The sequence below is a fragment of the Haliaeetus albicilla genome, chromosome 14, assembly GCF_947461875.1.
Source record: "Haliaeetus albicilla chromosome 14, bHalAlb1.1, whole genome shotgun sequence".
NCBI classification, from domain to species: Eukaryota; Metazoa; Chordata; class Aves; order Accipitriformes; family Accipitridae; genus Haliaeetus; species Haliaeetus albicilla.
Genome location: NC_091496.1, coordinates 37,812,516 through 37,834,428, shown reverse-complemented (window position 1 = coordinate 37,834,428; position 21,913 = coordinate 37,812,516).

The following is a 21,913-nucleotide window of genomic DNA, read 5'->3' as shown; positions in this document are numbered from 1 at the left end:
CGACCTCCCGTCGAAAATATTTTTGTTGCCAGCTGGGCCCCCGTCGAAAATATTTTTGGCACCGGCCAAGCTGCTGTCGAAAATATTTTCGGCGCCGTTCGCGGTCCCGTCGAAAATATTTTCGGCACCGGTCGAGTTACTGTCGAAAATATTTTCGGGGCCGTCCGAGCTCCCGTCGAAAATATTTCTGATGCCAGACGAGCTTCCGTCGAAAATATTTTAGGCACCGGCCGAGATCCTGTCGAAGATATTTTCGGCACCGGTCGAGGTACTGTCGAAAATATTTTCAGGGCCGTCCAAGCTTCCATCGAAAATATTTTCGGTGCCGGCCGAGCTCCCGTCGAAAATATTTTCGGAGCCGGCCGAGCCGCCGTCGAAAATATTTTAGGCACCGGCCGAGCTTCCATCGAAAATATTTTCGGTGCCGGATGAGACACCGACGAAAATATTTTCGGTGCCGGCCGGGCCCCCGTCTAAAATATTTCCGGTGCTGGTCAGAACCTTGTCGAAAATACTTTCGCGGCCGGCCGAGCTCCCGTCGAAAATATTTTTGACGCTGGCCGAGCTTCCGTCGAAAATATTTTTGGTGCCGACCGAGATCCCGTCAAAAATATTTTCGGAGCCGGCTGAGCTGCCGTCGAAAATATTTTTGCCACCGGTCAAGGTACTGTCAAAAATATTTTCGGGGCCGTCCGAGCTCCCGTCGAAAATATTTTTGACACCGGCGGAGCTTCCGTCGAAAATATTTTCGGTGCCGGCGGAGATCCCGTCGAAAATATTTTCGGCACCGGTCGAGGTCCTGTCGAAAATATTTTCGGGGCTGTCCGAGCTCCCGTCGAAAATAGTTTTGACGCCGGCGGATCTTCCGTCGAAAATATTTTCAGTGCCGGCCGAGATCCCGTTGAAAATATTTTCGGAGCCGTCCGAGCTTCCGTCTAAAATATTTTTGGTGCCGGCCGAGATCCTGTCGAAAATCTTTTGGATGCCAGCCGAGCCTCCGTCGAAACTATTTTCGGTGCCAGCTGGGCCCCCGTCGAAACTATTTTCGGCACCGGCCAAGCCGCCGTCGAAAATATTTTCGGCGCCGGTCGCGTTCCCGTCGAAAATATTTTCGGAGCCATCCGAGCTCCCGTCGAAAATATTTCTGACGCCGGACGAGCTTCCGTCGAAAATATTTTCGGTGCCGGCCGAGCTTCCGTTGAAAATATTTTCGGTGCCGCCCGAGATCCCGTCGAAAATATTTTCGGAGCCGGCTGAGGTCCCGTCGAAAATATTTTTGACGCCGGCGGATCTTCCGTCGAAAATATTTTCAGTGCCGGCCGAGATCCCGTTGAAAATATTTTCGGAGCTGTCCGAGCTTCCGTCTAAAATATTTTTGGTGCCGGCCGAGATCCTGTCGAAAATCTTTTGGATGCCAGCCGAGCCTCCGTCGAAAATATTTTCGGTGCTAGCTGGGCCCCCGTCGAAACTATATTTGGCACCGGCCAAGCCGCCGTCGAAAATATTTTCGGCGCCGGTCGCGGTCCCATCGAAAATATTTTCGGCACCGGTCGAGGTCCTGTCGAAAATATTTTCGGAGCCGTCCGAGCTCCCGTCGAAAATATTTCTGACGCCGGACGAGCTTCCGTCGAAAATATTTTCGGTGCCGGCCGAGCTCCCGTCGAAAATATTTTCGGCGCCTTTCGAGATCCTGTCGAAGATAGTTTCGGTGCCGGCCGAGCTCCCGTCGAAAATATTTTCGGCGCCGTTCGAGGTCCCGTCGAAACTATTTTCGGGGCCGTCCGAGCCTCCGTCAAAAACATTTTGGCACCGGCCAACACGCTGTCAAAAATATTTTTGGTGCCGGTCGCGGTCCCGTCGAAAATATTTTCGGCACCGGTCGATGTATTGTCAAAAATACTTTCGGTGCCGGCCGAGCTCCCTTCGAAAATATTTTCGGCACCGGACGAGGTACTGTCGAAAATATTTTTGATGCCGGCCGAGCTTCCGTCGAAAATATTTTTGACGCTGCCCGAGCTTCCGTTGAAAATATTTTCGGTGCCGGCCGAGATCCCGTCGAAAATATTTTCGGAGCCAGCCGAGACCCTGTCGAAAATATTTTTGGTGCCGGCCGAGCCCCCGTTGAAAATATTTTCGGTGCCGGCCGAGCTCCAATCGAAAATATTTTCGGTGCCGGCCGAGATCCCATCGAAAATATTTTCGGAGCCGGATGAGACCCCGTCGAAAATATTTTTGGTGCCGGCCGAGATCCTGTCGAAAATCTTTTGGATGCCAGCCGAGCCCCCGTCGAAAATATTTTCGGTGCCAGCTGGGCCCCCGTCGAAAATATTTTTGGCACCGGCCAAGCTGCTGTCGAAAATATTTTCGGCGCCGTTCGCGGTCCCGTCGAAAATATTTTCGGCACCGGTCGAGGTACTGTCGAAAATATTTTCGGGGCCGTCCGAGCTCCCATCGAAAATATTTCTGACGCCGGACGAGCTTCCGTCGAAAATATTTTAGGCACCGGCCGAGATCCTGTCGAAGATATTTTCGGCACCGGTCGAGGTACTGTTGAAAATATTTTCGGGGCCGTCCAAGCTTCCATCGAAAATATTTTCGGTGCCGGCCGAGATCCCGTCGAAAATATTTTCGGAGCCGGCCGAGCCGCCGTCGAAAATATTTTAGGCACCGGCCGAGCTTCCATCGAAAATATTTTCGGTGCCGGATGAGACACCGACGAAAATATTTTCGGTGCCGGCTGGGCCCCCATCTAAAATATTTCCGGTGCTGGTCAGAACCTTGTCGAAAATATTTTCGGGGCCGGCCGAGCTCCCGTCGTAAATATTTTTGATGCCGGCCGAGCTTCCGTTGAAAATATTTTCGGTGCCGCCCGAGATCCCGTCGAAAATATTTTCGGGGCCGGCCGAGCTCCCGTCGAAATATTTTTGACGCCGGCCCAGATCCCGTCGAAAATATTTTCGGTGCCGGCCGAGCTGCAATCGAAAATATTTTCGGAGCTGGCCGAGCTCCCGTCGAAAATATTTTCGGAGCCAGCTGAGCTGCCGTCGAAAATATTTTCGCCACCGGTCAAGGTACTGTCAAAAATATTTTCGGTGCCGGCCGAGCTCCCGTCTAAAATATTTTCTGTGCCGGCCGAGCCGCCGTCGAAAATATTTTTGGCACCTGTTGAGGTACTGTCGAAAATATTTTCGGGGCAGTCCGAGCTCCCATCGAAAATATTTTTGACGCCGGCCGAGCTTTCGTCGAAAATATTTTCGGTGCCGTCCGAGCTCCCATCGAAAATATTTTCGGAGCCGGCCGAGCTCCCTTCGAAAATAGTTCTGACGCCGGACGAGCTTCCGTCGAATATATTTTCGGTGCCGGATGAGACACCGACGAAAATATTTTCGGTGCCGGCCGAGATCCCGTCGAAAATATTTTGGACGCCGGCCGAGACCCCGTTGAAAAAATTTTCGATGCCGGCCGAGATCCCGTCGAAAATATTTTCGGTGCCAGGCGGGCCCCCGTCGAAAATATTTTCGGTGCCGGCCGAGCCCCCATCGAAAATATTTTCGGCGCCGTTCGAGTTCCCGTTGAAAATATTTTCGGAGCTGGCCGAGCTCCCTTCGAAAATATTGTCGGAGCCGGCCGAGCCGCCGTCGAAAGTATTTTCGGTGCCGGCCGGCACCTTGTCAAAAGTATTTTTGGTGCCGACCGAGCTCCCGTCGAAAATATTTTCGGTGCCGGCCGAGACCCGTTAAAAATATTTTCGGGGCCGGCCGAGCTCCCGTCTAAAATATTTTCAGTGCTGGCCGAGCTCCCATCGAAAATATTTTCGGCACTGGTCGAGGTCCCGTCGAAAATATTTTCGGGGCCGTCCGAGCTCCCGTCGAAAATATTTCTGACGCCGGACGAGCTTCCGTCGAAAATATTATCGGTGCCGGCCGAGACCCTGTCGAAAATATTTTCGGTGCCGGCCGAGACCCCGTCGAAAATATTTTCGGAGCCGGCCGAGACCCTGTCGAAAATATTTTCGGGGCCGTCCGAGCCCCCGTCGAAAATATTTTCCGCGCCGTTCGAGGTCCCGTCGAAACTATTTTCGGGGCCGTACGAGCTTCCGTCGAAAATATTTTCGGGGCCGTACGAGATCCCTTCGAAAATATTTTCGGCGCCGTTCGAGGTCCCGTCGAAACTATTTTTGGGGCCGTCCGAGCCTCCGTCGAAAACATTTTGGCACCGGCCAACACGCCGTCGAAAATATTTTCGGTGCCGGCCAAGATCCCGTCGAAAATATTTTCGGTGCCGGCCGAGTCCCGTCGAAAATATTTTCGGAGCCGGCTGAGCTGCCGTCGCAAATATTTTCCGCACCGGTCAAGGTACTGTCAAAAATATTTTCGGTGCCGGCCGAGCTCCCGTCTAAAATATTTTCGGTGCCTGCCGAGCTCCCATCGAAAATATTGTCGGAGCCGGCCGAGCCTCCGTCAAAACTATTTTTGGTGCCGGCCGGCACCTTTTTGAAAATATTTTCGGGGCTGGCCACGCCGCCGTCTAAAATATTTTCGGTTCCGGTCAGAACCTTGTCGAAAACATTTTCAGGGCCGTCTGAGCCTCCATTGAAAACATTTTTGGCACCGGCAAACACGCCGTCGAAAATATTTTTGTTGCCGGCCGAGATCCCGTCGAAAATATTTTCGGAGCCGGCTGAGACCCTGTTGAAAATATTTTCGGGGCCGTCCGAGATCCCTTCGAAAATATTTTCGGCGCCGTTCGAGGTCCCGTCGAAAATATTTTCGGGGCCGTCCAAGCTCCCGTGAAAAATATTTCTGACGCCGGCGGAGCTTCCGTCAAAAATATTTTCGGTGCCGGCCGAGATCCCGTCGAAAATATTTTCAGAACCGGCTGAGCTCCCGTCGAAAATATTTTCGGAGCCGGCTGAGCCGCCATCGAAAATATTTTCCGCACCGGTCAAGGTACTGTCAAAAATATTGTCATTGCCCGCCGAGCTCCCGTCGAAAATATTTTTGACGCTGGCCGAGCTTCCGTCGAAAATAGTTTCGGAGCCGGCCGAGACCCTGTCGAAAATATTTTCGGAGCCGGCCGAGCTGCCGTCGAAGATATTTTCGGAGCTGGCCGAGCTTCCGTCGAAAACATTTTGGCACCGGCCAACACGCCGTCGAAAATATTCTCGGTGCCGGCCGAGCCCCCGTTGAAAATATTTTCGGTGCCGGTCAGAACCTTGTCGAAAATATTTTCGGGACCGGCCGAGCTTCCGTCGAAAATATTTTCGGTGCCGGATGAGACACCGACGAAAATATTTTCGGGGCCGGCCGAGATCCCGTCGAAAATATTTTGGACGCCGGCCGAGACCCCGTTGAAAAAATTTTCGATGCCGGCCGAGATCCCGTCGAAAATATTTTCGGAGCCAGGCGGGCCCCTGTCGAAAATATTTTCGGTGCCGGCCGAGCCCCCATCGAAAATATTTTCGGCGCCGTTCGAGTTCCCGTTGAAAATATTTTCGGAGCCGGCCGAGCTCCCTTCGAAAATATTGTCGGAGCCGGCCAAGCCGCCGTTGAAAGTATTTTCGGTGCCGGCCGGCACCTTGTCAAAAGTATTTTTGGTGCCGACCGAGCTCCCGTCGAAAATATTTTCGGTGCCGGCCGAGACCCGTTAAAAATATTTTCGGGGCCGGCCGAGCTCCCGTCTAAAATATTTTCAGTGCCGGCCGAGCTCCCATCGAAAATATTTTCGGCACTGGTCGAGGTCCCATCGAAAATATTTTCGGGGCCGTCCTAGCTCCCGTCGAAAATATTTTTGACGCCGGCCGAGCTTCCGTCGAAAATATTTTCGGAGCCGGCCGAGACCCCGTTGAATATATTTTCGGGGCCCTCCGAGCCTCCGTCGAAAACATTTTTGGCACCAGCCAACACGCCGTCGAAAATATTTTTGATGCCGGCCGAGACCCTGTCGAAAATATTTTCGGAGCCGGCCGAGACCCTGTCGAAAATATTTTCGGGGCCGTCCGAGCCCCCGTCGAAAATATTTTCCGCGCCGTTCGAGGTCCCGTCGAAACTATTTTCGGGGCCGTCCGAGCTTCCGTCGAAAATATTTTCGGGGCCGTACGAGATCCCTTCGAAAATATTTTCGGCGCCGTTCGAGGTCCCGTCGAAACTATTTTTGGGGCCGTCCGAGCCTCCGTCGAAAACATTTTGGCACCGGCCAACACGCCGTCGAAAATATTTTCGGTGCCGGCCGAGATCCTGTCGAAGATATTTTCGGTGCCGACCGAGATCCCGTCGAAAATATTTTCGGAGCCGGCCGAGCTGCCATCGAAACTATTTTCGGAGCCAGCTGAGCTGCCGTCGAAAATATTTTCGGCGCCGTTCGAGGTCCCGTCGAAACTATTTTTGACGCCGGCCGAGCTTCCGTCGAAAACATTTTGGCACCGGCCAACACGCCGTCGAAAATATTTTCGGTGCCGGCCGAGCCCCCGTTGAAAATATTTTCGGTGCCGGTCAGAACCTTGTCGAAAATATTTTCGGGACCGTCCGAGCTCCCGTCGAAAATATTTTTGACGCCGGCCAAGCTTCCGTCGAAAATATTTTCGGTGCCGGCCGAGATCCCGTCGAAAATATTTTCGGTGCCGTCCGAGCGTCCGTCGAAAACATTTTTGGCACCGGCCAACACGCCGTCGAAAATATTTTCGGTGTCGGCTGAGATCCCGTCGAAAATATTTTTGGAGACGGCCAAGACCCCGTCAAAAATATTTTCGGAGCCGGCTGAGACCCCGTCGAAAATATTCTCGGGGCCGTCCGAGCTCCCGTCGAAAATATTTTGGACGCCGGCCGAGACCCCATCGAAAAAATTTTCGACGCCGGCCGAAATCCCGTCGAAAATATTTTCGGTGCCGGCTGAGTCCCGTCTAAAATATTTTCGGTGCCAGGCGGGCCCCCGTCGAAAATATTTTCGGTGCCGGCCGAGCCCCCATCGAAAATATTTTCGGGGCCGTCCGAGCCTCCGTCGAAAACATTTTTGGCACCGGTCGAGGTACTGTCGAAAATATTTTCGGGGCCGTCCGAGCTCCCGTTGAAAATATTTTTGACGCTGGCCAAGCTTCCATCGAAAATATTTTCGGAGCCAGCTGAGCCGCCGTCGAAAATATTTTCCGCACCGGTCAAGGTACTGTCAAAAATATTTTCGGTGCTGGCCGAGATCCCGTCGAAAATATTTTCGGAGCCGGCCGAGCCGCCGTCGAAAATATTTTAGGCACCGGCTGAGCCTCCATCGAAAATATTTTCGGTGCCGGATGAGACACTGACGAAAATATTTTCGGTGCCGGCCGGGCCCCCGTCTAAAATATTTTCGGTGCCGGTCAGGACCTTGTCGAAAGTATTTTCGGGGCCGGCCGAGATCCCGTCGAAAATATTTTTGACGCCGGCCAAGCTTCCGTCGAAAATATTTTCGGTGCCGGCCGAGACCCCGTTGAAAATATTTTTGGTGCCTTCCGAGCTGCCGTCGAAAATATTTTGGACGCCGGCCGAGACCCCTTCGAAAAAATTTTCGACGCCGGCCGAGATCCCATTGAAAATATTTTCGGTGCCGGCTGAGTCCCGTCTAAAATATTTCCGGTGCCAGGCGGGCCGCCGTCGAAAATATTTTTGGTGCCGGTCAGAACCTTGTCGAAAATATTTTTGGGGCCGGCCGAGCTCCCGTCGAAAATATTTTTGACGCCGGCCAAGCTTCCGTCGAAAATATTTTCGGAGCCGGCCGAGGTCCCATCGAAAATATTTTCGGGGCCGTCCGAGCCTCCGTCGAAAACATTTTTGGCACCGGCCAACACGCCGTCGAAAATATTTTTGGTGCCAGCCGAGCCCCCGTCGAAAATATTTTCGGAGCCGGCCGAGCTCCCGTCGAAAATATTTTCCGCACCGGTCGAGGTCCTGTCGAAAATATTTTCGGGAACATTCGAGCCCGCGTTAAAAATATTTTCGGTGCCGGCCGAGCTCCCGTCTAAAATATCTTCGGTGCCGGCCGAGCTCCCTTCGAAAATATTTTCGGCACCGGTCGAGGTCCTCTCGAAAATATTTTCGGGGCCGTTCGAGGTCCCGTCGAAAGTATTTTCGGGACCGTCCGAGCCTCCGTCGAAAACATTTTTGGCACCGGCCAACACGCCATCGAAAATATTTTTGGTGCCAGCCGAGCCCCCGTTGAAAATATTTTCGGTGCCGGCCGAGCTCCAATCGAAAATATTTTCGGAGCCGGCCGAGCTCCCGTCGAAAATATTTTCGGAGCCGGCCGAGACCCCGTCGAATGTATTTTCCGGGCCCTCCGAGCCTCCGTCAAAAACATTTTTGGCACCGGCCAACACGCCGTTGAAAATATTTTCGGTGCCGGCCGAGCTCCCGTCGAAAATATTTTTGGAGCTGGCCGAGCCGCCGTCGAAAATATTTTCCGCACCGGTCGAGGTACTGTCAAAAATATTTTCGGTGCCGGCCGAGCTCCCATCGAAAATATTTTCGCCACCGGTCAAGTTACTGTCAAAAATATTTTTGGTGCCGGCCGAGCTCCCGTTGAAAATATTTTCAGGGCCATCCGAGCTCCCGTCGAAAATATTTTTGACGCCGTCCGAGCTTCCGTCGAAAATATTTTCGGTGCCGGCTGAGATGCCGTCGAAAATATTTTCGGAGCCGGCCGAGACCCTGTCGAAAATATTTTCGGGGCCGCCCGAGCTCCCGTCGAAAATATTTTTGACGCCGGCGGAGCTTCCGTCGAAAATATTTTCGGTGCCGGCCAAGATCCTGTCGAAGATATTTTCGGTGCCGGCCGAGCTCCCATCGAAAATATTTTCAGCACCGGTCGAGCTTCCGTCGAAAATATTTTAGCTGCCGGCCGAGATCCCATCGATAATATTTTCGGAGCCGGCCGAGCCGCCGTCGAAAATATTTTAGGCACCGGCCGAGCCTCCATCGAAAATATTTTCGGTGCCGGATGAGACACCGATGAAAATATTTTCGGTGCCGGCCGAGACCCCGTCGAAAATATTTTTGGTGCCGGTCAGAACCTTGTCGAAAATATTTTCGGGGCCGGCCGAGCCCCTTTTAAGAATATTTTCGGGGCTGGCCGAGCTCCCGTCTAAAATATTTTCGGTGCTGGCCGAATTCCCATCGAAAATATTTTCGGCACCGGACGAGGTACTGTCGAAAATATTTTTGGGGCCATCCGAGCTCCCGTCGAAAATATTTTTGACGCCGGCCGAGCTTCCGTCGAAAATATTTTCAGCACCGGCCGAGATCCCGTCGAAAATATTTTCGGAGCCGGCCGAGACCCTGTCGAAACTATTTTCGGTGCCGGCCGAGCTCCCGTCGAAAATATTTTCGGCGCCGTTCGAGGTCCCGTCGAAACTATTTTCGGGACCGTCCGAGCCTCTGTCGAAAACATTTTGGCACCGGCCAACACGCCGTCGAAAATATTTTTGGTGCCGGCTGAGCCCCGTTGAAAATATTTTCGGTGCCGGCCGAGCTCCAATCGTAAATATTTTTGGTGCCGGACGAGCCCCCGTCGAAAATATTTTTGGCCCCGGCCAACACGCCGTCGAAAATATTTTCGGCACCGTTCGCGGTCCCGTCAAAAATATTTTCGGCACCGGTCGAGGTACTGTCGAAAATATTTTCGGGACCGTCCGAGCTCACATCGAAAATATTTTCGGTGCCGGCTGAGTCCCATCAAAAATATTTTCGGAGCCGGCCGAGCCCCTGTTGAAAATATTTTCGGCACCGGCCGAGACCCTGTCGAAAATAATTTCGGGGCCGTCCGAGGTCCCGTCGAAAATATTTTCGGCGCCGTTCGAGGTCCCGTCGAAACTATTTTTGGGGCTGTCCGAGCCTCCGTCAAAATCATTTTTGCACCGGCCAACAGGCCGTCGAAAATATTTTTCGGTGCCGGCCGAGCCCCCGTTGAAAATATTTTCGGTGCCGGCCGAGCTGCAATCGAAAATATTTTCGGAGCCGGCCGAGCTCCCGTCGAAAATAGTTTTGGAGCCGGCTGAGCCTCCATCAAAAATATTTTCGGTGCCAGCTGGGCCCCCGTCAGAAATATTTTTGGCACCGGCCAACACGCCGTTGAAAATATTTTCGGCGCCGTTCACGGTACCGTCGAAAATATTTTCGGCACCGGTCGAGGTACTGTCGAAAATATTTTCGGGGCCGTCCGAGCTCCCGTTGAAAATATTTCTGACGCCGGACGAGCTTCCGTCGAAAATATTTTTGGTGCCGGCCGAGATCCTGTCGAAGATATTTTCAGTGCCGGCCAAGCTCCTGTCGAAAATATTTTCGGCACCGTTCGAGGTACTGTCGAAAATATTTTCGGGGCCGTCCGAGCTCCCGTCGAAAATATTTTTGGCGCCGCTCGAGGTCCCGTCGAAACTATTTTCTGGGCCCTCCGAGCCTCTGTCGAAAACATTTTTGGCACCGGCCAACACGCCGTCGAAAATATTTTCGGTGCCGGCTGAGCCCCCGTTGAAAATATTTTCGGTGCCGGCTGAGCCGCCGTCGAAAATGTTTTCCGCACCGGTCAAGGTCCTGTCGAAAATATTTTCGGTGCCGGATGGGCTTCCGTTGAAAATATTTTCGGTGCCGGCCGAGATCCTGTCAAAGATATTTTCGCTGCCGGCCGAGCTCCCGTCGAAAATATTTTTGGCACCGGTCGAGGTCCTGTCGAAAATATTTTCGGAGCCGGCTGAGCTCCCGTCTAAAATATTTTCGGTGCCGGCCGAGCCGCCGTCGAAAATATTGTCGGCACCGGTCGAGGTACTGTCAAAAATATTTTCGGGGCCGTCCGAGCTCCCGTTGAAAATATTTTTGACGCCGGCCGAGCTTCCGTCGAAAATATTTTCGGTGCCGGCCGAGATCCCATCGAAAATATTTTCGGAGCTGGCCGAGCCGCCGTTGAAAATATTTTCGGTGCCGGCCGAGCTCCCGTCGAAAATATTTTCGGAGCCGGTCAGAACCTTGTCGAAAGTATTATCGAGGCCGGCCGAGTTCCCGTCGAAAATATTTTTGACGCCGGCCAAGCTTCCCTCGAAAATATTTTCGGTGCCGTCCGAGACCCCGTCGAAAATATTTTCGGGGCCGTTCGAGGTCCCGTCGAAACTATTTTTGGGGCCGTCCGAGCCTCCGTCGAAATCATTTTGGCACCGGCCAACAGGCCGTCGAAAATCTTTTTGGTGCCGGCCGAGCCCCCGTTGAAAATATTTTCGGTGCCGGCCGAGCTGCAATCGAAAATATTTTCGGAGCCGGCCGAGCTCCCGTCGAAAATAGTTTTGGAGCCGGCTGAGCCTCCATCAAAAATATTTTCGGTGCCAGCTGGGCCCCCGTCAGAAATATTTTTGGCACCGGCCAACACGCCGTTGAAAATATTTTCGGCGCCGTTCACGGTACCGTCGAAAATATTTTCGGCACCGGTCGAGGTACTGTCGAAAATATTTTCGGGGCCGTCCGAGCTCCCGTTGAAAATATTTCTGACGCCGGACGAGCTTCCGTCGAAAATATTTTTGGTGCCGGCCGAGATCCTGTCGAAGATATTTTCAGTGCCGGCCAAGCTCCTGTCGAAAATATTTTCGGCACCGTTCGAGGTACCGTCGAAAATATTTTCGGGGCCGTCCGAGCTCCCGTCGAAAATATTTTTGGCGCCGTTCGAGGTCCCGTCGAAACTATTTTCTGGGCCCTCCGAGCCTCTGTCAAAAACATTTTTGGCACCGGCCAACACGCCGTCGAAAATATTTTCGGTGCCGGCCGAGCCCCCGTTGAAAATATTTTCGGTGCCGGCTGAGCCGCCGTCGAAAATGTTTTCCGCACCGGTCAAGGTCCTGTCGAAAATATTTTCGGTGCCGGATGGGCTTCCGTTGAAAATATTTTCGGTGCCGGCCGAGATCCTGTCAAAGATATTTTCGCTGCCGGCTGAGCTCCCGTCTAAAATATTTTCGGTGCCGGCCGAGCCGCCGTCGAAAATATTTTCGCCAACGGTCGAGGTACTGTCAAAAATATTTTCGGGGCCGTCCGAGCTCCCGTTGAAAATATTTTTGACGCCGGCCGAGCTTCCGTCGAAAATATTTTCGGTGCCGGCCGAGATCCCATCGAAAATATTTTCGGAGCCGGCCGAGCCGCCGTTGAAAATATTTTCGGTGCCGGCCGAGCTCCCGTCGAAAATATTTTCGGAGCCGGTCAGAACCTTGTCGAAAGTATTATCGAGGCCGGCCGAGTTCCCGTCGAAAATATTTTTGACGCCGGCCAAGCTTCCCTCGAAAATATTTTCGGTGCCGTCCGAGACCCCATCGAAAATATTTTCGGGGCCGTTCGAGGTCCCGTCGAAACTATTTTTGGGGCCGTCCGAGCCTCCGTCGAAATCATTTTGGCACCGGCCAACAGGCCGTCGAAAATCTTTTTGGTGCCGGCCGAGCCCCCGTTGAAAATATTTTCGGTGCCGGCCGAGCTGCAATCGAAAATATTTTCGGAGCCGGCCGAGCTCCTGTCGAAAATAGTTTTGGAGCCGGCTGAGCCTCCATCAAAAATATTTTCGGTGCCAGCTGGGCCCCCGTCAGAAATATTTTTGGCACCGGCCAACACGCCGTTGAAAATATTTTCGGCGCCGGCCGAGCTCCCCTCGAAAATATTTTCGGGGGGGTCCTAGCCCCTGTTAAAAATATTTTCGGTGCCGGCCGAGCTCCCATCTAAAATATTTTCGGCGCCGTTCGCGGTCCCGTCGAAAATATTTTCGGCACCGGTCTAGGTACTGTCGAAAATATTTTCGGGGCCGTCCGAGCTTCCGTCGAAAATATTTCTGACGCCAGACGAGCTTCCGTCGAAAATATTTTCGGTGCCAGCCGAGATCCTGTCGAAGATATTTTTGGTGCCGGCCGAGTTCACGTCGAAAATATTTTCTGCACCGGTCGAGGTAGTGTCGAAAATATTTTCGGAGCCGGCCGAGCTCCCGTCGAAAATATTTTCGGAGCCGGCTGAGCTGCCGTCGAAAATATTTTCGCCACCGGTTGAGGTACTGAGAAAAATATTTTCGGGGCCGTCCGAGCTCCCGTCGAAAATATTTTTGATGCCGGCCAAGCTTCCGTCAAAATTATTTTCGGTGCCGGCCGAGATCCCGTTGAAAATATTTTCGGTGCCGGATGAGACACCGACGAAAATATTTTCGGTGCCGGCCGGGCCCCCGTCTAAAATATTTTCGGTGCCGGTCAGAACCTTGTCGAAAATATTTTCGGGGCCGTCCGAGCTCCCGTCGAAAATATTTTTGACGCCGGCCAAGCTTCCGTCGAAAATATTTTCGGTGCCGGACGATATCCCGTCGAAAACGTTTTTGGCACCGGCCAACACGCCGTCGAAAATATTTTCGGTGCCGGCCGAGCCCCGTTAAAAATATTGTCGGTGCCGGCCGAGATCCTGTCGAAAATATTTTCGGGGCCGTCCGAGCTCCGGTTGAAAATATTTTTGACGCCGGCCGAGCTTCCGTCGAAAATATTTTTGGTGCCGGCCGACCTCCCGTCGAAAATATTTTCAGCGCCGTTCGAGGTCCCGTCGAAACTATTTTTGACGCCGGCCGAGCTTCCGTCGAAAACATTTTGGCACCGGCCAACACGCCGTCGAAAATATTTTCGGTGCCATCCGAGACCCCGTCGAAAATATTTTCTGTGCGGGCCGAGCTCCAATCGAACATATTTTCGGAGCCGGCTGAGCTGCCATCGAAAATATTTTCGCCACTGGTCAAGGTACTATCAAAAATATTTTCGGTGCCGGCCGAGCTCCCGTCGAAAATATTTTTGGCACCGGTCGAGGTAATGTCGAAAATATTTTCGGTGCCGTCCGAGCCCCCGTTAAAAATATTTTCGGTGCCGGCCGAGCTCCCGTCTAAAATATTTTCGGTGCCGGACGAGCTCCCATCGAAAATATTGTCGGAGCCTGCCGAGCCGCCGTCGAAACTATTTTCGGTGCCGGCCGGCACCTTGTCGAAAATATTTTTGGTGCCGGCCGAGCTCCATTCTAAAATATTTTCGGTGCCGGCCGAGTCGCCGTCGAAAATATTTTCGGCACTGGTCGAGGTACTGTCGAAAATATTTTCGGGGCCGTCCGAGCCCCCGTTAAAAATATTTTCTGTGCCGGCCGAGCTCCCGTCTAAAATATTTTCGGCGCCGTTCGCGGTCCCGTCGAAAATATTTTCGGCACCGGTCGAGGTCCTGTCGAAAATATTTTCGGGGCCGTCCGAGCTCCCGTCGAAAATATTTCTGACGCCAGACGAGCTTCCGTCGAAAATATTTTCGGTACCGTCCGAGATCCTGTCGAAGATATTTTCGGTGCCGGCCGAGCTTCCGTCGAAAATATTTTCGGCACCGGTCAAGGTAGTGTCGAAAATATTTTCGGTGCTGGCCGATCTCCCGTCAAAAATATTTTCGGTGCCGGCCGAGCCGCTGTCAAAAATATTTTCGGCACCGATCGAGGTACTCTCGAAAATATTTTCGGGGCCGTCCGAGCTCACGTTGAAAAAATTTTCGACGCCGGCCGAGATCCCGTCGAAAATATTTTCGGTGCCGGCCGAGATCCCGTCTAAAACACTTTCGGTGCCAGGCGGGCCCCCATCGAAAATATTTTCGGCGCCGTTCGAGGTCCCGTCGAAAATATTGTCGGAGCCGGCTCAGACGCCGTCGAAAATATTTTCGGTGCCGGCCAAGCTCCTGTCGAAAATATTGTTGGAGCCGGCCGAGCCGCCGTCGAAACTATTTTCGGTGCCGACCGGCACCCTGTCGAAAATATTTTCGGGGCTGGCCGCGCCCCCGTCTAAAATATTTTCGGCACTGGTCGAGGTCCTGCCGAAAATATTTTCGGGGCCGTCCGAGCTCCCGTCGAAAATATTTTTGATGCCGGCGGAGTTTCCGTCGAAAATATTTTCGGTGCCGGCCGAGCTCCCGTCGAAAATATTTTCGGAGCCGGCCGAGCATCCGTCGAAAATATTTTCGGTGCCAGCTGGGCCCCCGTCGAAAATATTTTAGGCACCGGCCAACACGCCGTCGAAAATATTTTCGGCGCCGTTCACGGTCCTGTCGAAAATATTTTCGGCACCGGTCGAGGTACAGTCGAAAATATTTTCGGGGCCGTTCGAGCTCCCGTCGAAAATATTTCTGACGCCGGACAAGCTTCCGTCGAAAATATTTTCTGTGCCGGCCGAGATCCTGTCGAAAATATTTTCGGTGCCGGCCGAGATCCCGTTGAAAATATTTTCGGAGCCGGCCGAGACCCTGTCGAAAATATTTTCGGGGCCATCCGAACTCCCGTTGAAAATATTTTCGGTGCCGGTAAGAACGTTGTCGAAAATATTTTCGGGGCCGGTCGAGCTCCCGTCACAAATATTTTTGACGCCGGCCAAGGTTCCGTCGAAAATATTTTCGGTGCTGGCCGAGATCCCATCGAAAATATTTTCGGAGCCGGCCGAGACGCTGTCGAAAATATTTTCGGGGCCGTCCGAGCCTCCGTCGAAAATATTTTCGGCGCCGTTCGAGGTCCCGTCGAAAGTATTTTCGGGGCCCTCCGAGCCTTTGTCGAAAATATTTTGGCACCGGCCAACACGCCGTCAAAAATATTTTTGGTGCCGGCCGAGCCCCCGTTGAAAATATTTTCGGTGCTGGCCGAGCTCCAACCGAAAATATTTTCGGAGCCCTCCGAGCTCCCGTCGAAAATATTTTCGGAGCCGGCTGAGCTGCCGTCGAAAATATTTTCGCCACCGGTCAAGGTACTGTCAAAAATATTTTCGGTGCCGGACGAGCTCCCGTCTAAAATATTTTCGGTGCCGTCCGAGCCGCCGTCGAAAATATTTTTGGCACCGGTCGAGGTACTGTCGAAAATATTTTCGGGGCCGTCCGAGCCCCCGTTAAAAATATTTTCGGTGCCGGCCGAACTCCCATCTAAAATATCTTCGGTGCCGGGCGAGCTCCCTTCGAAAATATTTTCGGCACCGGTAGAGCTCCTGTCGAAAATATTTTCGGGGCCGTCCGAGCTCCCGTCGAAAATATTTCTGACGCCGGACGAGCTTCCAACGAAAATATTTTCGGTGCCAGCCGAGATCCTGTCGAAGATATTTTCGGTGCCGGCCGAGCTCCTGTCGAAAATATTTTCGGCACCGGTCGAGGTACTGTCGAAAATATTTTCGGGGCCGTCCGAGCTCCCGTCGAAAATATTTTTGACGCCGGCCGAGGTTCTGTCGAAAATATTTTCGGTGCCGGCCGAGATCCCGTCGAAAATATTTTTGGGGCCGTCCGAGCCTCCGTCGAAAACATTTTTGGCACCGGCCAACACGCCGTCAAAAATATTTTCGGTGCCGGCCGAGCCCCCATCGAAAATATTTTCCGCACCGGTAAAGGTCCCATCGAAAATATTTTTGGTGCCGGCCGAGCTCCCGTCGAAAATATTTTCGGTGCCGGCAGAGCTCCCATCGAAAATATTTTCGGCACCGGTCGAGGTCCTGTCGAAAACATTTTCGGGGCCGTCCGAGCTCCAGTCGAAAACATTTTCAGGGCCGTCCGAGCCTCCGTCGAAAACATTTTTGGCACCGGCCAACACGCCGTCGAAAATATTTTCGGTGCCGGCCGAGCTTCCGTCGAAAATATTTTCGGTGCCGGCCGAGCTCCCGTCGAAAATATTTTTGACGCCGGCGGAGCTTCCGTCGAAAATATTTTCGGTGCCGGCCGAGATTCCGTCGAAAATATTTTCGGCACCGGACGAGGTACTGTCGAAAATATTTTCGGGGCCATCCGAGCTCCCGTCGAAAATAATTTTGACGCCGGCCGAGCTTCCGTCGAAAATATTTTCGGTGCCGGCCGAGATCCCGTCGAAAATATTTTCAGCGCCGTTCGAGGTCCCTTCGAAACTGTTTTCGGGGCCGTCCGAGCCTCCATCGAAAACATTTTGGCACTGGCCAACACGCCGTAGAAAATATTTTTGGTGCCGGCCGAGCCGCCGTTGAAAATATTTTCCATACCGGTCGAGGTACTTTCGAAAATATTTTCGGTGCCGGCCGAGCCGCCGTCGAAAATATTTTCGGAACCGGTCGAGGTACTTTCGAAAATATTTTCGGTGCCGTCCGAGCTCCCGTCGAAAATATTTTTGACGCCGGCCGAGCTTCCGTCGAAAATATTTTCGGTGCCGTCCGAGACCCCGTCGAAAATATTTTTGGGGCCGTCCGAGCTCCCGTCGAAAATATTTTGAACGCCGGACGAGACCCCGTCGAAAAAATTTTCGACGCCGGCCGAGATCCCGTCGAAAATATTTTCGGAGCCGGCCGAGATCCCGTCGAAAATATTTTCGGTGCCAGGCGGGTCGCCGTCGAAAATATTTTCGGTGCCGTCCGAGCTCCCGTCGAAAATATTTTCGGCACCGGACGACGTACTGTCGAAAATATTTTCGGGGCCATCCGAGCTCCCGTCGAAAATATTTTTGATGCCGGCCGAGCTTCCGTTGAAAATATTTTCGGAGCCGGCCGAGGTCCTGTCGAAAACATTTTGGGGCCGTCCGAGCTCCCGTCGAAAATATTTTCGGCGCCCTTCGAGGTCCTGTCGAAACTATTTTCGGGGCCGTCCGAGCCTCCGTCAAAAACATTTTGGCACCGGCCGAAATGCCGTTGAATATAGTTGTGGTGCCGGCCGAGCCCCCGTTGAATATATTTTCGGTGCCGGCCGAGCTCCCATCGAAAATATTTTTGACGCCGGCCGAGCTTCCGTCGAAAATATTTTCGGGGCCGTCCGAGCTCCCGTCGAAAATATTTTGAACACCGGCCGAGACCCCGTCGAAAAAATTTTCGACGCCAGCCGATATCCCGTTGAAATTATTTTTGGTGCCGGCTGAGTCCCGTCGAAAATATTTTCGGTGCCAGGCGGGCTGCCGTCGAAAATATTTTCGGTGCCGGCCGAGCTGCCGTCGAAAATATTTTCGGAACCGGTCGAGGTCCCGTCGAAAATATTTTCGGGGCCGTCCGAGCTTCCGTCGAAAATATTTTCGGTGCCGGCCGAGATCCCGTCGAAAATATTTTCGGAGCCGGCCGAGACCCTGTCGAAAATATTTTCGATGCCAGCCGAGCCTCCGTCGAAAATATTTTCGGTGCCAGCTGGGCCCCCGTCGAAAATATTTTTGGCACCGGCCAACAAGCCGTCGAAAATATTTTTGGCGCCGTTCGCGGTCCCGTCAAAAATATTTTCGGCACCGGTCGAGGTACTGTCGAAAATATTTTCGGGGCCGTCCGAGCTCCCGTTGAAAATATTTTTGACGCCGGCCGAGCTTCCGTTGAAAATATTTTCGGTGCCGGCCGAGATCCCGTTGAAAATATTTTCGGAGCCGGCCGAGCTGCCGTCGAAAATATTTTAGGCACCGGCCGAGCCTCCATCGAAAATATTTTCGGTTCCGGATGAGACACCTACGAAAATATTTTCGGTGCTGGCCGGGCCCCCGTCTAAAATATTTTCGGTGCCGGTCAGAACCTTGTCGAAAATATTTTCTGTGCCGGCCGAGCTCCCGTCGAAAATATTTTTGATGCCGGCCAAGCTTCCGTCGAAAATATTTTCGGTGCCGGCCGAGACCCCGTCGAAAATATTTTCGGGGCCGTCCGAGCCTCCGTCGAAAACATTTTTGGCATCGTCCAACACGCCGTCGAAAATATTTTCGGTGCCGGCCGAGCCCTTGTTAAAAATATTTTCGTTGCTGGCCGAGCTCCCATCTAAAATATTTTCGGTGCCGGCCGAGCTCCCGTCGAAAATATTTTTGGAGTCGGCCGAGACCCTGTCGAAAATATTTTCGGGGCCATCCGAGCTCCCGTCGAAAATATTTTTGACGCCGGCGGAGCTTCCGTCGAAAATATTTTCGGTGCCGGCTGAGATCCCGTTGAAAATATTTTCGGAGCCGGCCGAGACCCCGTCGAATATATTTTCGGGGCCCTCTGACCCTCCGTCGAAAACATTTTTGGAACCGGCCAACACGCCGTCGGAAATATTTTTGGTGCCGGCCGATCCCCCGTTGAAAATATTTTCGGTGCCGGCCGAGCTCCAATCGAAAATATTTCCGGAGCCGGCTGAGCCGCCGTCGAAAATATTTTCGGCACCGGTCGAGGTACTGTCAAAAATATTTTCGGCACCGGTCGAGGTACTGTCAAAAATATTTTCGGTGCCGGACGAGCTTCCGTCGAAAATATTTTCGGTGCCGGCCGAGATCCTGTCGAAGATATTTTCGCTGCCGGCCGAGCTCCCGTCGAAAATATTTTCGGCACCGGTCGAGGTACTGTCGAAAATATTTTCGGGGCCGTCCGAGCTCCCGTCGAAAATATTTTTGACGCCGGCCGAGCTTCCTTCGAAAATATTTTGGATGCCAGCCGAGCCTCCGTCGAAAATATTTTCAGTGCCGGCCGAGATCCCGTCGAAAATATTTTTGGCACCAGCCAACACGACGCCGAAACTATTCTCGGGGCCGTCCGAGCCTCCGTCGAAAACATTTTGGCATCGGCCGAAATGCCGTTGAAAATATTTTTGGTGCCGGCTGAGCTCCAATCGAAAATATTTTCGGGGCCGTCCGAGCTCCCGTCGAAAATATTTTCGGCTTCGGTCGAGGTACTGTCGAAATTATTTTCGGGGCCATCCGAGCCTCCGTCGAAAACATTTTGGCACCGGCCAACATGCCGTTGAAAATATTTTCGGTGCCGGCCGAGCCCCCGTTGAAAATATTTTCGGGGCCGGCCGAGCTCCCGTCAAAAATATTTTCGGAGCCTGCCGAGCTCCCATCGAAAATATTTTCGGAGCCGGCTGAGCTGCCGTCGAAAATATTTTCGCCACCGGTCAAGGTATTGTCAAAATATTTTCGGTGCCGTCCGAGCTCCCGTCTAAAATTTTTTCGGTGCCGGCCGAGCCGCCGTCGAAAATATTTTTGGCACCGGTCAAGGTACTGTCAAAAATATTTTCGGGGCCGTCCGAGCTCCCGTCGAAAATATTTTCGGTGCCGGCTGAGATCCCGTTGAAAATATTTTCGGTGCCGGCCAAGACCCCGTCGAAAATATTTTCGGTGCCGGCCGAGATCCTGTCGAAAATCTTTTGGATGCCAGCCGAGCCTCCGTCGAAACTATTTTCGGTGCCAGGTGGGCCCCCGTCGAAACTATTTTTGGCACGGGCCAAGCCGCCGTCGAAAATATTTTCGGCGCCGTTCGCGGTCCCGTCGAAAATATTTTCGGCACCGGTCGAGGTACTTTCGAAAATATTTTCGGGGCCGTCTGAGCTCCCGTTGAAAATATTTCTGACGCCGGACGAGCTTACGTCGAAAATATTTTCGGTGCCGGTTGAGATCCTGTCAAAGATAGTTTCGGTGCCGGCCGAGCTCCCGTCGAAAATATTTTCGGCACCGGTTGAGGTACTGTCGAAAATATTTTCGGGGCCGTTCGAGCTCCCGTCGAAAATATTTCTGACGCCGGACGAGCTTCCGTCGAAAATATTTTCGGTGCCGGCCGAGATCCCACCGAAAATATTTTCGGAGCCGGCCGAGCCGCCGTCGAAAATATTTTAGGCACCGGCCGAGCCTCCATCGAAAATATTTTCGGTGCCGGATGAGACACCGACGAAATTATTTTCGGTGCCGGCCGGGCCTCCGTCGAAAATATTTTCGGTGCCAGTCAGAACCTTGTCGAAAATATTTTTGGTGCCGGCTGAGCTCCCGTCGAAAATATTTTTGACACCAGCCGAGCTCCCATCGAAAATATTTTCGGCACCGGTCGAGGTCCTGTCGAAAATATTTTCGGGGCCATCCGAGTTCCCGTCGAAAATATTTTTGACGCCGGCCAAGCTTCCGTCGAAAATATTTTCGGTGCCGGCCGAGACCCTGTCGAAAATATTTTCAAGGCCGTCCGAGCTCCCGTCGAAAATATTTTCGGCGCCGTGCGAGGTCCCTTCGAAACTATTTTCGGGGATGTCCGTGCCTCCGTCGAAAACATTTTGGCACTGGCCAACACGCCGTCGAAAATATTTTTGGTGCCGGCCGAGCCCCCGTTGAAAATATTTTTGGTGCCGGATGAGCTCCAATCGAAAATATTTTCGGAGCCAGCCGAGCTGCCGTCGAAAATATTTTCGCCACCGGTCAAGGTACTGTCAAAATATTTTCAGTGCGGGCCGAGCTCCAATCGAAAATATTTTTGGTGCCGGCCGAGCTCCCGTCGAAAATATTTTCGGAGCCGGCCGAGCTCCCGTCGAAAATATTTTCGGGGCAGTCCGAGCTCCCGTCGAAAATATTTTTGACGCCGGCGGAGCTTCCGTCGAAACTATTTTTGGTGCCGGCCGAGGTCCCATCGAAACTATATTCGGGGCCGTCCGAGCCTCCGTCGAAAACATTTTGGCACCGGCCGAAATGTCGTTGAAAATATTTTTGGTGCCGGCCGAGCCCCCATTGAAAATATTTTCGGAGCCAGCTGAGCTGCCGTCGAAAATATTTTCGGTGCCGGCCGAGATCCCGTCGAAAATATTTTTGGAGCCGGCCAAGCCGCCTTCGAAAATATTTTAGGCACCGGCCGAGCCTCCATCGAAAATATTTTCGGTTCCGGATGAGAGACCGACGAAAATATTTTCGGTGCCGGTCAGAAGCTTGTCGAAAATATTTTTGGTGCCGGCCGAGCTCCCGTCGAAAATATTTTTGACGCCGGCCAAGCTTCCGTCGAAAATATTTTCGGTGCTGGCCGAGACCCCGTCGAAAATATTTTCGGGGCCGTCCGAGCTCCCGTCTAAAATATTTTCGGCACCGGTCGAGGTCCTGTCGAAAATATTTTCGGGGCCGTCCGAGATCCCGTCAAAAATATTTTTATCGCCGGCCAAGCTTCCGTCGAAAATATTTTCGGTGCCGGCCGAGATCCCGTTGAAAATATTTTCGGAGCC